This window comes from Procambarus clarkii, chromosome 14, assembly GCF_040958095.1.
Source record: "Procambarus clarkii isolate CNS0578487 chromosome 14, FALCON_Pclarkii_2.0, whole genome shotgun sequence".
Taxonomy (NCBI): domain Eukaryota; kingdom Metazoa; phylum Arthropoda; class Malacostraca; order Decapoda; family Cambaridae; genus Procambarus; species Procambarus clarkii.
Window position 1 is genome coordinate 25,191,999 of NC_091163.1, and position 15,730 is coordinate 25,207,728.

General features: G+C 39.7%; 1 protein-coding gene across 5 annotated transcripts in view; it reads left to right on the forward strand.

Moving 5' to 3' along the window:
- The first annotated feature begins 4,412 nt into the window (after nucleotides 1-4,412).
- LOC123769723 (matrix-remodeling-associated protein 5-like) overlaps nucleotides 4,413-15,730 on the forward strand; it is a 254,948-nt gene continuing 243,630 nt past the window's right edge. For 4 of the 5 annotated variants that reach the window (XM_069324422.1, XM_069324420.1, XM_069324423.1 and 1 more), the window contains exons 1-2: nucleotides 4,413-4,501; nucleotides 4,681-4,944. The gene's annotated coding sequence lies outside the window, so the exon portion shown is untranslated. The remainder of the gene's footprint in view (nucleotides 4,502-4,680; nucleotides 4,945-15,730) is intronic. The other variant, XM_069324421.1, reaches the window with a different exon arrangement.

Genomic DNA, 15,730 nt, shown 5'->3' on the forward strand with positions numbered 1-15,730 from the left:
TGTGTGTGTGTGTGTGTGTGTGTGTGTGTGTGTGTGTGTGTGTGTGTGTGTGTGTGTGTGTGTGCACTCACCTATTTGTACTCACCTATTTGTGCTTGCGGGGGTTGAGCTTTGGCTCTTTGGTCCCGCCTCTCAACTGTCAATCAACTGGTGTACAGATTCCCCAGCCTACTGGGCTCCATCATATCTACATTTAAAACTGTGTATGGAGTCAGCCTCCACCACATCACTGCCTAATGCATTCCATCCGTTAACAACTCTGACACTGAAAAAGTTCCTTCTAACGTCTCTGTGGCTCATGTGGGTACTCAGTTTCCACCTGTGTCTCCTTGTTCGCGTCCCAGCAGTGTTGAATAGTTTATCCTTGTTTACCCGGTCGATTCCTCTGAGGATTTTGTAGGTTGTGATCATGTCTCCCCTCACTCTTCTGTCTTCCAGTGTCGTAAGGTGCATTTACCGCAGCCTTTCCTCGTAACTCATGCCTCCTAGTTCTGGGACTAGTCTAGTGGCATACTTTTGGCCTTTTCCAGCTTCGTCTTGTGCTTGACAAGGTACGGGGCTCCTTGCTGGGGCCGCATACTCCAGGATTGGTCTTACATATGTGGTGTACAAGATTCTGAATGATTCCTTACACAGGTTCCTGAACGCTGTTCTGATGTTAGCCAGCCTCGCATATGCCGCAGACGTTATTCTTTTTATGTGGGCTTCAGGAGACAGGTTTGGTGTGATATCAACTCCTAGATCTTTCTCTCTGTTCGTTTCATTAAGTACTTCATCTCCTGCAGGCGATGAGTCACAATAACGTGGCTGAAGTATGATGACCAGACCACACACTAGAAATTGAAGAGACGACGACGTTTCGGTCCGTCCTGGACCATTCTCAAGTCGATTGTGATGAGGACAGGTAGGGACAGGAATTAAATAGGCAAGAGAGAGCTGAGGAGGAAAGTCAGGTGTAGGGGATAGTAGTAATGAGAACTGCAGCAGGAATGGTCCAGGACGGACCGAAACGTCGTCGTCTCTTCAATTTCTAGTGTGTAGTCTGGTCATCATACTTCATCTCCTATTCTGTATCCTGTGCCTGGCCTCCTGTTTCCACTGCCTAGTTTCATTACTTTGCATTTACTCGGGTTGAACTTCAACAGCCATTTGTTGGACCATTCACTCAGTCTGTTTAGGTCATCTTGTAGCCTCCTACTATCGTCCTCAGTTTCAATCCTCCTCATAATTTCTGCATCATCGGCAAACATTGAGAGAAACGATTCTATACCCTCTGGAAGATCATTTACATATATCAGAAACAGTATAGGTCCAAGGACTGACCCTTGCGGTACTCCACTCGTAACGTCTCGCCAATCTGAGACCTCACCCCTCACACTGACTCGTTGTCTCCTGTTACTTAGGTACTTCTGTATCCAACGGAGTACCTTCCCTTTCACTCCAGCCTGCATCTCCGTTTTTTTCACTAGCCTCTTGTGTGGCACTGTATCAAAGGCTTTCTGACAATCCAAAAATATGCAGTCTGCCCACCCTTCCCTTTCTTGCCTTATTTTTGTTGACTGGTCGTAGAATTCAAGTAACCCTGTGAGGCAGGACCTGCCATCCCTGAATCCATGTTGATGCTGTGTTACAAAGTTCTTTCGCTCCAGATGCTCCACTAGCTTTCTTCGCACAATCTTCTCCATCATCTTGCATGGTATGCAGGTTAGGGACACTGGCCTGTAATTCAGTGCCTCCTGTCTATCCCCTTTCTTGTATATCGGGACTACGTTAGCTGCTTTCCAAATTTCTGGCAGTTCCCCTGTTGCCAGTGATTTGTTATACACCATGGAGAGCGGGAGGCACAGTTCTTCTGCTCCTTCCTTTAGTATCCAAGGGGAGATTACATCTGGGCCTATAGGGTTTGTCACATCCAATTCTAGTAAACACTTCCTTACTTCCCCGTTGGTAATCTCAAACTCTTCCAGTGGTTCCTGGTTAGCTATTCCCTCTCTTATCTCTAGGATTTCTCCTTGCTCTAAGGTGAAGACCTCTTGGAATTTCTTATTCAGTTCCTCACACACTTCCTTGTCGTTTGTAGTGAATCCTTCAGCCCCTATCCTTAAATTCATAACCTGTTCCCTTACTGTTGTTTTTCTCCTGATGTGGCTTTGCTGCAATTTAGGCTGAGTCTTTGCCTTGCTTGCGATGTCATTTTCGTATGGTCTTTCTGCCTCTCTTCTCATCCTGACATATTCATTCCTGGCATTCTGGTATCTTTCTCTGCTCTCCAGTGTCCTGTTATTCCTATAGTTTCTCCATGCCCTTTTACTTTGCTGCTTAGCTAGCCTACATCTCTGATTAAACCATGGGTTTCTCATCTTCATTTCACTGTTTTCCTTTTGGACTGGGACAACCTTGTTAGCTGCGTCCTTGCATTTTTGCGTGATGTATTCCATTATATCTTGGGCCGTCTTTTCCCTGAGCTCTGTTTCCCATGCTATATCTGTTAGGAATTTTCTTATCTCCTCATAGTTTCCCTAGTGTGTGTGTGTGTATCTGTGTGTGTGTGTGTGTGTGTGTGTGTGTGTGTGTGTGTGTGTGTGTGTGTGTGTGTGTGTGTGTGTGTGTGTGTGTGTGTGTGTGTGTGTGTGTGTGTGTGTGTGTGTGTGTGTGTGTGTGTGTGTGTGTGTGTGTGTGTGTGTTTGAGTGTAAAATCTTCCCAGCATATAACTCAACTCTCCGTTTTCAAATAAAGTTAAACAAGTTAATGTAAATGACAAAATAATAAAATATTTATACTATTTCAGAGGGAACGCCTTTGATATTCTTCGCTATGTCTGCTATGATTTGCCATAGCTCTGAAAAAAAATCTCTGGAATCAAAAAAGAATCTCGACGAATATATTTGCAGAAAAGTGTAGTATATACTTCTTGGAATGTACAGAGTCCTGTAGCAACAACCTGTCCTCTTAAAAAGAACGTCGCTTTTGGCCGTTTGCCCGTATGACCGAATTTGGACGAAATTTGAAAATGAAAAAAATTGAAATATTTTTTTTTTTCAACAACGGTAAGTTAAGAGTCCTCTGATAGGTTAGGTGGGCAGGAAATTCTCATGAAGTTTCAAAAAGTTATGAAAAACGTTAATTTAAAATGTCCTCTTATAACCTCTGCGCGTACGCCGGACGACTCAAATAGAAAACGGAACAGAACGTCACTTTTGTGAGTCGATTTCATTTCAAATTACGTCCAAATTTGGCCATCGTGCGCATACGAGCGAAAAGTGACGTTATTTTTAAGAGGACGGGTTGCTCTCAGACCGTTTCGTCGCCTATAAAGCGACCATAAAGCGTCGAACACCTCTTGACGACCGTATACCTTCAAGAAATACATTCCAACGAAACTTTAAGAGCGTGTTCTGTCCTCCTTCACAGCACCGTTAATGCAGTTTCTACACTTTATATTATATTAGACACATTGTCAGCAGTAAGGCAATTTTTCGTGTAATGGAGAACGGAAATTGTTATTTAATTTATTGGATCAGATCAAAACGTTTTGTATTTTTAATTTTGCATGAATCGTTTACCAATATCCCATATTTACGGCATAAATATCTAGTAAGTGATATATTGACGACAATATACAATAAACAAAAACTGAAGATATACATTCGACAATGAAAATGGTTATATCTCTCTGTCTGTCTGTCTGTCTCTCTGTCTCTGTCTCTCTCTCTCTCTCTCTCTCTCTCTCTCTCTCTCTCTCTCTCTCTCTCTCTCTCTCTCTCTCTCTCTCTCTCTCTCTCTCTCTCTCTCTCTCTGATTCACTTTGCAGAAGAACTACCGTGAAGACGACCCAGCCGAATAGTTGGGAGATTGGTGTCAGACCTCAGATAACGTGAGACCCATTCCTAATGTTGCTGGAGATTAATTTCTAATGTTGCAAAAGGAAGGTTCCTGGTGAGTAGAAAGACTGTAAAATAAAATATAAATGGGGAAAATTTTGTAGTTTCTGCTAAAAATAGTATAATAATCATAGCCCCGTATGCAGCCCTTTCTGCCACCCAGCAAAATAAGTCAACTGTGGGCGGCCCGTTTTGCCACCCAACAAAATAACAGTCAACGGGTAAGCGGCCCGTTCTGCGCAGAGGTATGTTCCGAGACACCTCCTAAATTCACTCCATAACACTCTGTGTATTTTATTGGCGGTCATTATGTATGCTAGAGAAACCAATACCGAAGACGTGAAATCTACAACAGAAAGAAATGGGGCTGGCGTGGAAATTGAGTATAAAAATAGGTTGATTAGCAAAGGTTGGAAGAGCGCGCGATGTTGGTATCAGTGTAGAGGAGCTTAGGGGCTGGAAGGGGACTGGGTGAGGGTGGAAAGGGACTGGGAGGGGTGGAGACTAGGTACTGCTGTGAGAGCGTTCAGTGCGCCTTAGATGGTGATGGTGTGAACACCTCTGTGCTGCGCTCCCGATACTGGGGTCCCGTCCTGCTGACATTTCAAGGGCTGGTGTGGTAATCTTACCCGGAAGCGAGCGCTGACTTAATTAACTACTTTTTTTTTTTTTCTTGTGTGGTTTTAAAAAGTGTATTAAATTCCTCGTAAATAATTTTGATCTCGTTATCTAAAATTAAAACACTAATAAAAAAAATATATATGAAGTTTTCGTGTCTTGAATCATACTAAATTTCAGAGTTAACTAAATACGTGAATTACGAATGTTAATACTTAACTGCAGAAAAAGAATTTTTATTATTTGATTCACACTGAATGATAGCAAAAAGTTAATATTTGGTGCTGAGCAATAGAGATATTTTATCGTCATAATTTAGTGGGTTTATGGAGCAGCACTAGCGAACCTGTTGTCTGTGGAGTCTTCAGTTTCATCTCCACGGGAACTCAGTTCCAGCATCTTCATCTCCACAGATAATCAATTCTCGTACATTCAGTTCCACAGGTAATAAATTCTAGCATATTCATCTTTACAGGTAATCAGCTGTTGCATATTCATCTCAACAGGTAATCAGTTGTAGCATTTTCAGCTCAACAAATAAGCAGATGTTGTAAATTAATCTCAACAGGTAATCAATCAGATCAAGAAACATCTTCCTCTATAGAACTGTTTAAACGTGCAAGCACAGTGATTAAGCTGTTGCATCTTGGGACACGCTCGATCGCCCAATGATTGGGCGATCGATCGATTAATGTTCGAATTCATGTTGTTGATGGAGGTAGCCATGTATTGGATTGCTGAGGGTGGAAGTAGTATGTTGCATTGTTGTTGCTGCATGCAGTTTATTACACTGTTGTTGATGACGGTTAGTTTATTGTATTGTTGCTTATGGAGGTAGTTTCGTGCATTGCTGTTGACACAGGAATTTTATTTTAATGATGTTGTTGAATGTAGGGTCTTGTATTGTTGTTGAAGCCAGTAGATGACTGAATTATTTTTGTTCAAAAACAGTAGTTCACTGAATTATTTTTGTTTAAAATCAGTAGTTCATTGAATTATTTTTGTTCAAAAACAGTAGTTCACTAAATTATTTTTGGTCAAAATCAGTAGCTCACTGAATTATTTTTGTTTAATAACAGTAGGTCACTGAATTATTTTTGTTCAAAATCAGTAGTTCACTGAATGATTTTTACTCTAAACAGTAGTTCAATGAATTATTTTTGTTCAAAATCAGTAGTTTACTGAATTATTTTTGACGCTGGTAGCTTCTTGCGTAAAGGTTCTTCTTGAAGGGAGTTCCTGTTCTATTGCTGATGCAGATAGTTTTGTTGAATTGTTGATGATGATGTAAGTAGATATGGATTTGTTGTAGATGAAGGTAGGTTTTTCAAAGCAGTAAATATTAAGCTCTAACTTTCAACAAATATATGGGTGATACATATTGTCTATATGAAACTGTATCATACAGTAAACGTAAAGTTGTATTAATCAGTGTATGTAAAGCTTTATCATAGAGTAAATGAAAATCTGTATCAATCAGTAAATATAAAGCTGCATCATACTCTAAATGTTAAGTTATTTTAAACAGTAAATGTTAAACTTTATAATACAGTAAATATAAAACTGAATTGCACAACAATTATAAAGCTGTGTCATACAGAAAAATGCAGTTTTTGAAGTACATTATTTAGAATTAACCCAAAATCACCTTTAGTATCCAAACACAATTTGAATCAGCTTTGTTCATTGGTTATTGTTTACCCCATACCCATCCTGCGGGTGGCAGATTACACAGGCATATATTTGGGCTCAGGAATGGAAACCTAGAATTAATTTAGCTAAGCCAGTTACATCAATAATAATGAGCTGGTTGTACAGTTTAATGCATATATCAACAATGGGTTCGTGGGAACGATTACAAGTTCAATGCTTAAGATATGTAACTTAAGCGCTGAGAAAGTTTCGTCATTGTATTTTCTAGAATAATGCATTCACTCCCCTTTTCCCCTTACCATTTGGTAGGCGACGTTTAAAAGGTTACAATCACCCATATTTACTGCATACAATCACCAGACTGTGGATATTGGGAATTTTTTTCTTGAAGTAGATAATTTTGAATGAAATATTTACACATTTCGTCAACATGTGTTACAGAGTTCTCTTTAAATTCGCATCACTTCTTGCACATCGACTCATAGTGAGTCTGGATGTGCGAATAATTTTACTGTCAACTTGTATTTGGTCAGGTCTACATCAGTAGGCCATGTGCCAATTCCCAGAGACCGAGTCTAAGCTTATAACCTGCTTATAACCGAGTCTAAGCAGAGCAGTAATAGCATCTAGGAGTCTGCTGATTTTAAGTGGATAATCCATAGGTGTGTGGTTCTCCTTGTTTGTTAGTATGATGATAGATTCAAGCCTTCAAGGGAATTCTTGAAACTGGTGTTGTAGATCTCTCTTTTCCTTATGTCTACAAGGTTTTGTTGATGTTCTTAGTGTTCTCTGGATACTTATAAACAATGCATTCTTATTTTGAGATGATTTCGGGGCTTAGCGTCCCAGCGGCCCGGTCCTCGACCAGGCCTCCTTTTAAATACACATTACCAGGAAGCAGCCCGTAGCAGCTGTCTAACTACCAGTTACCTATTTACTGCTTGATGAACAGGTGCTTCAGGGTGAAAGAAACTTTGCCCCTTTGATTCCGCCTCCATCGGGAATCGAACCCGGAACCTCAGGACTACGAATCCCGAGCTTTGTTCTCTCAGCTGTCAGGCCCCAGCATGGTTATAGTAAACTTCTTGTTTGATTGCAGATTGTTTGGCTAACTCACGAGCTCTGTCATTAGGCCAAAATGAGATGGAATCCATAATGAAATGGCCTCTCTTATTCTCATTAATGTTTTATGTTTTGTATTTGTGTCTAACCTCAAACACAAACATATTAAAATTGTCTTAAAGTGTTGAGCACAAGTAAGGACTTGTATCAGCAAATAAACTTAGATTTTGTAGCAAAACAATTTTATAATTTTATTCAGAAATAAATTTAATGAAATAACAAATAAAACTGAGGGACAATTTATATTTTAATTTTGACAAAAGTATAACATTTCCGTCATACGGAACTATTATGACGTACGTACTCAGTACAAACAAATTATTTATTGTCTAATTTCGCCATGATTATGCCATAGTTAACCGTAAGAAATTGATGATGCATTAAAATATAAATATACACGTAAACTATACTTTTATTCGAATTCATTCAAAATATGTGTTTTCTAAATTTGATTCTTTTATTCGGTGATAATCTTTCGTATATTGGGCTATATTCGATGCTAATCATTCGTATATTGGGCTGTATTCGGTGCTATTCATTCGTATATTGGGCTATAATCGGTGCTAATCTTTCGTAGATTGGGCTATATTCGGTGCTAATCTTTCGTATATTGGGCTATATTCGGTGCTAATCTTTCGTACATAGACCTATACGGCCTAACGCTCACGGCAGGATTGACTACAGATCTTTCATGGTATTAACCTGGAAGTTATTGACATGAAATGTTCTTGACCGACGTTTCGGTTCAGGACTGACCGAAACGTCGTCGCTTCACTATCTTCTGAGTTTTGGTTTGATCATCATCCTGGAAGTTAATCCTTTTAACAAAGGATTACATTCTTTCATTATCCTTTTAACAATGGATTCGTCATACGAACACTGCGATTCTTACAGCTCTCACAGTGCTTTTGTCATGGTCGTTTTCATAGCATCGGTCACGACCAATTTAGGTCGGACGCTTTTGCTGTGTGTAACGAGCTGTTACGATGAGTTATTGCACCGTCAATAATCCAATCTCTGAACCCAACGAGACGCGTCGCACTATCCCAACAAACCTATTGAGTCCGTTGCACCAATCCATCCTCCTGTTTAGATAGTACTTTTTGTAACTATTTGGACGATGGTACATATATTGATGTAATGGAAAGTTAGTAGAACTTGGTACTAATCACTTTATAGAGTCCCGAAAAATAGAGCAGAAATCAAAATATAGATATTCCTAGGCCTAGTATAGCACATGTATGTGCTATACTAGGCACATATATTAGGCCTCAGCTAACGTGTATTAGGCCTACGATGGTTAGGCTAAGTTAGGTTTTAATAGAAACATAAATACAAAACCTTTTCCGGTTTGATCAAATTCAACAGTACCAAATATAACTTTCTAATTGCCCATTACGTTAATATATGTAAGCTGGTCCATATAGTTATAAAAAGTGTTATCTAAACAGGAGGATGGGTTAGTTTCATTGGTGAAGATATCAGTGAGGACGCTGCATTCCATAGTAGACTGCTTTGGTAACGTTAAGGTGGCATATTCATGCAAAATTAAAAGTGGTTCAATTTGCTTATAAATTTATGTATGAAATGGTTATAGAAAGGGCTGCAACTGGTCTAAGTTTCACCATCACACCCTAAACAGAAAAGGAGAAAAAAAATACACAACGTATTATGCAACGAATTTTCAACATTTTCAAATACTCTCAGGGAACATATGTGTCAACTAAAATCCTTTCTATAACACACAGATATTAAATTTAGCACATAATAAAGGATTATTTTGATCAGTTTTATCAAAAAAGTGTTTAGTGCAATAATATAATTATTCAAAGTTACCCTTCCAAAAATATGCAATATATGATGTTTATAAATTTTTATAAAATCAACAAATGGACTTTGGACTAAAATGTCTACAATGTTCTGTAGAAGCACAAACTCTTCATATAAGGTGTAATTTGCATGTAAATTGATTCATAAATGAAAGCTCTGAGGTACTTTGAAGTTGTAAATTACTTTCCAGAGTAAAATAAAGATCCAAGTTCGGCCACCTGTAGCTGAGCTTGACTTCGACAGATTTCGTTCATAATTGGCACCCTTGCAGATATACATCCATTGAGCAAGGGGTGCAAGTTTCATGCAAATCCCTTGATAACAAACGAAAAAAAAATTGTCAAAAAAAAAAAAGAAAAAAAATTTTTTTTACATATATATATATTGCACATACATATTACAATTATTACAAGAGTTTGTGCTTCTACAGCACATAGTAGACATTTTAGTTGACACATGTGTTCCCTGAGATTATTTGAGAATGTTGAACATTCGTTGCATAATACGTTGTGTATTTTTTTTCTCTTTTTCTGTTTAGGGTGTGATGGTGAAACTTGGACCAGTTGCAGCCCTTTCTATAACCATTTCATACATAAATTTATAAGCAAATTGAACCACTTTTAATTTACATGAATTTAAATGAATATGCCCCCCGTTAAAGGCCTATGAAGTACAAAATGCAACCTGTTAGTCGAAAGGTTTAGTTGAAAGGAAAGGTTCTTTCAGGCTGCCTAATCGCTATGAACACTGGAATTTCCTTAGTGGAGACAATTGGGTTCGCGTGACAATAGCCACCACAAACATAGTTCTCCAGGATGATATTCGATTTCCCAATACGCTCTCTCGTTGCTACCAATAGTGAACTCTCGTGGCTACCAGTAGTGAACTCTCGTGGCTACCAGTAGTGAACTCTCGTGGCTACCAGTAGTGAACTCTCGTGGCTACCAGTAGTGAACTCTCGTGGCTACCAGTAGTGAACTCTCGTGGCTACCAGTAGTGAACTCTCGTGGCTACCAGTAGTGAACTCTCGTGGCTACCAGTAGTGAACTCTATGGTCCAGCTTTGCTTGGTACACCTTGAGGATAAGTGATGATATTAACTGTGAATGGAAACTTGCAGAAAACTAGATATTGCTAATTTAAATCAAGTAAACACACACTCACACACACACACACACACATATGTGTGTGTGTATGAGGTCTTACATTGGCAAGACGTCACTAGTGGAGTTCCACAGGGCTCTGTACTCGGACCTATCCTGTTTCTGATATACGTAAATGATCTCCCAGAGGGTATAGACTCATTCCTCTCACTGTTTGCTGACGACGCCAAATTTATGACAAGTATTAAGACAGAGGAGGACAGCTTCAGGTCCAAGAAGACCTGGACAAGCTGCAAGAATGGTCGAACAAATGGTTAGATTTTAACGCAAGCAAATGTAATACAATGGAGATACGTGTTTGGAGCAGGAGACCAGATACAAGGTATCATTTGCAAGATGAAATATTTCAAGAGTCAGAGAGAGAGAGAAGATCTGGGGGTTGATATCACGCCAGACCTGTCCCCTGAAGCCCATATCAAGAGGGTAACATCAGCGTCAGATGCCAGGTTGGCTAACGTAAAAACGGACTTTAGAAACTTGTGTAAGGAATCTTTCAGAACTTTGAATACCACCTCTGTCAGACCAATTCTGGAGTATTCAGCTCCAGCATGGAGTCCATATCTAGTCAAGGATCAGACTAAACTGGAAAAGGTTCAAAGGTTTGCCACCAGACTAGTACCCGAGCAGAGGGTTATGAGCTACTAGGAGAGACTACGGGAATTAAACCACAAGTCACTGGGAGACAGAAGAATTAGAGGGGACATGATCACCACATAAAAGATTATCAGAGGAATTGATAGTGTAGATAAAGATAGACTATTTAACACAAGGGGCACATGCACTCACACTAGGGGACAAGTGGAAATTGAGTGCCCAAATGAGCCATAATGATATTAGAAAGATTTTTTCAGTGTCAGAGCAGTAGACAAATAGAATGCATTAGGAAGTGATGTGGTGGAGGCTGAATCCACACACAGTTTCAAGTGTAGATATGATAGATCCCAATATGCTCAGGAACCTGTACAGTAGATGATTGACAGTTGAGAGGCGGGATCAAAGAGCCAGAGCTCAACCCCCGCTAGCACAACTAGGTAAGTTCAACTAGGCAACTAGAGCCATTTGAACTTACAACACACTGTAAGTACACATACACACTGGTCCTCCGTAGTGTGGTTAGCAACTGATGTAACCGTTACACGAATAACCTGCAATACCACCATGCTAAAGTAGCACCACAGGGAAGGCTTAAAGTCCCAGTTGTCGACCCGTTGTGTGTCTGTAGGACCCTTCTCTATTGTGGCGTGGCCGTGGTGCAGTTGGTAGAGCAACAGGCTTCGCCCTCTTGAAGTCTAGGGTTCGAAGCTTTAATGGTCAATGTCAATAAAATAATATTTCCCACGTAAGTGTGATTACCAATATATATATATATATATATATATATATATATATATATATATATATATATATATATATATATATATACATATATATATATATATATATATATATATATATATATATATATATATATATATATATATATATATATATATATATATATATATATATATATATGCCTCATAGAAGGGAACACAGAGCACTCAGGGAAAAACTTGCCATTTAACTCTGAATACGAAAGAGTGTTCACTTCTCCTACCACCCCCTTTTTTTTTTATTATGATGTACACTTTATTATGCAAGGTTATACAGTTACATATCTGATTTTATACAAAAAATGAACATTAAGAGGACACAAGAAAAAGTTCGCTTCCTAGAGGCTGTAGATTTCCTCGAACTCCTCCGACGCCGGGCAGGAACCGAGGGTGCAGCGGGCATTTCCTCTCTGGATCGCGACACTGAGGCGCTGAAAGAGAACATTTGCTGCTCTAGGGTCTCTTGTGGTGTCAATGAGCTTGGAACCAAGATCCTTAAGAAACCTTCTTGCACTCTCACCCCATGGGCCTAGGGTCTCAGACCCTATTGGAACGAAGTTGTACCTTTGATCTAATTGCCTGTACTTGACTGACTTTTGTTTTTCTCTGCGTGTCGCTGCGGCTCCTGCTGTGCCGGCAGAGAGGGTGATGTATGTCGTTGCCAGGGTGGATACGCAAGTATAGTCCCATGCTAACTGCCTGCCACCCTTCCACGGACGCAGTGTGATTCCGTCTGGTCGGCCGGCAAAGCTAACAGAGTCACGGTTCAGTAGGTTGCGAGGCTCTCTCTCCGCTGGACACTGAGCAGAGGCAAGGCTTCTTTTAATGATGTCGTTGACTTCGTCGTGTCTAGTGTGCCAACCACCCGATTTTCCACAGTGCAGGCCATGCAATCCATATTCGTCAGCATCTGTCTCGCCGCAAATACACCTGTGAACAGTGTGGATAGGGGCAGCAAGGCGGAGAGCGACTGCAATACGGAGTTCCTGCGGATCAAGACGTGTGCCTGTCGCAGACATGGGGACTGCCAGAAGGAAGTCCCCTGCATGGGGAGCCTGCACAGCTGTGAGGCGTACACGATCACTGGGGGTTGTTGCTGCCTCCAGCAAAGCTGTGGCTTCTTTGTCTACAATGGGGCTGTCCCAACTGGATTGTTTCTTGGCTTTCGGCATGGCTGGTCTGAGTGCTGGGTCTGTCATGGCACCCCATTTCGTGTCGCATTCCGGGTAGTTGGGGTCCTGTATCCCCGCTACATCACTCAGGGTGTCAGGTAGAATTTCCTTAACTAGGTCATCTGATGCTGAGGAGGAAGACAGGAAGGCTGGGACAGCAATTTGGGTGGCGGTGCAGACACCCAAGCCACCGAGCCTGACAGGAAGAGTGGCTTGTTTCCACTGGCATTCGTTGAGGGAGAGGTTAACAACTTTTTCCAGCATGGTCTTCAGTAGGAGGTCATACTCGTCAAGCTTTGGGTTGTCGTAAGATGGGGCGCACCTCAGAAAGTAGGTTAGCCTCGGAAGGGATAGGCATTTGGTGAGGAGATAAAAAGCATCGTGGGCATCGATGTCACCTATTCTGTCTTCCATCCTCCTAAGGTCTGCGATTTTCTTGTCGAGGATCTCCTGAATGGCGTTAGACCCGAGGGGAGCTCCAAGGAGGGTGCTGTTCTCGGCCCTAATGACACGGGCTCCAGGCAAGGCAGACCTTATTCTAGCTAAGATGTCTGGGTTGGAGGAGACTACTTCACACTTGGAAGGGTTCAGGACGAGACCCAGGCTTACTTCTTGCTCTCTTATTTTCCTGATATCTGCCAAGAGGTGGTCTACGGTGCCAGCTATAGTGCCATCATCCAAAAACCAGATGTTGAACTCGCTGGACAAGCTTTCGGTGATTTCTTTCAAGACTAAGCAGAAAAGAAGAGGAGCAAGAGGATCACCTTGCTGAACACCTCCACTTGATCTGATTTCATGTTCACCAAAGAGCAGTTTTGACTCACCACTGTAGCACGATAGTATGAACGGGTAGAGGGGCCGGAAATGGCGATGTACGGCACAAAGTACTGCATCTCTTCTGACCATGTTGAAGATGACCATGTTATATATATATATATATATATATATATATATATATATATATATATATATATATATATATATATATTGGTAATCACACTTACGTGGGAAATATTATTTTATTGACATTGACCATGTCATTGACCATATATATATATATATATATATATATATATATATATATATATATATATATATATATATATATATATATATATATATATATATATGTATATATATATATATATATATATATATATATATATATATATATATATATATAAATATATATAAATATATATATATATACATATACTCGCGCGCTCCCTGCAGCAGCTTACACTGAACGGTGGGAGTGTTTTGAACCATTGAGTAGAATAATAATAATAATAATAATAATAATAATAATAATAATAATAATAATTAAGGTAGGAGCACACACATTCAGTTTATTTGCGTTAGATTAAAATATAGGGATGGCGGGTATACAGTTATACATTTATGTTGTTGTTGTTGTTAGGTTTTCTCGAAATAAAGAAGGAGGTGTGTGTATGTGTTGCTCTCGCCACCTCTGCTCTCATAGTTACCTGTCAGCCCACCTTAACAGTCACAAGTGGTCTCCTCTTCTGAGTTACAGGAGTTCAACACCTGGTGGGTGGGAGCGGTGGCTCGAACATCTGTTCTTGTATACTTGTCTCATTCAGTCAAGTCAGTAAGTATTTAATGAAAGTGGGAATCATTTCTTGTGGGAACATTTCTTCTTTAGTTTAAAGTTTTACATCTTAAAAAGAAAATAATACAATCATCAAGGCCATCTATATGTTGTCTCAGTCAGCCAAGTCAGTAGGTGTTTACTGAATGTGGGAATAATTTCTTGTCTGTACATTTCCAGTTTAGTTTGTACTTTTTCATCTTTAAATAATAATACAATAATCATGACTGTCTATATGTTGTCACAGGCAGCCAAGTCAGTAGGTGTTTATTGAATGTGGGAATTATTTCTTGTGGCAACATATACAGTTAATTAAAAGTTTTTCATCTTAAAAGTATATAATAATACGATCATCAAGACCATCTATATGTTTTCTCAGTCAACCAAGTAGCAGATTAGTAAGTGTTTACTGAATGTGATATTTATTTCGTGTGTGTACATATTTTTAGCTTAGTTTAAAGTTATACATCTTTAAACTCAGTAAGTCAATCAGTAAGAGTGGACTGAAGACTGTAACATTCCTTGTAAGATAGGATGACTGTTTAGTTCTCAGTCAGACTCGATGAAATAGCATTTACCATCACTCAGTAAGTCAGTAAGGCAGTCAAACAGCAACAGTGGACTGTACTTTAACATGTAACATGGTATATGAGATAAAACGTCTTTTTAGTTAAAGGTTCTCAGTCAGACTCCTTGAAATAGCATTTACCAGCACTCAGTAAGTCCGTAAGGCAGTCAAACAGCAACAGCGGACTGAAGACTGTAAACGTGCTATGTGAGATAGGATAACTTTTATTTAAAGGTTGTGTAAATATTCAGTAAACTCTTACTGACTTGGCTGACTGAGACAACATACAAACGGACTAGACTGGTTTACTTTAAAATGGTATTTGGTCGAATAGATTATTAAGAGTGATAAATATTCTGTTTCATTGTAGGGAACATAAACTCACACATTGGGTTGATGTAGTCTAACCCCTTAATGTCACTGTTAACACGTGAGGGCAGCTAGGAGAGACAACCCGCTGATTAGACGATGATGGCAAAGCCAGGACGCCGGGCGCTAATGAGACAAATGTCACACACGGCGCTAAACGCCTCAAGGTTGTCTTGCCCATCATCATCGGGGTCAAGGTCTGACGGTCTGAAACTAACTGTCTAGGAGAGAACATATACGGTCTTGATTATCATATTATTAACCTTTAAAAATGGAAAAACTTAAAAAAATCTTGATGGTAAAAGCTAATTAAAGAGCGCTAAATATCTGTTTAATTCGCTCTACCACTAAGATGATGGAAACGCTCAT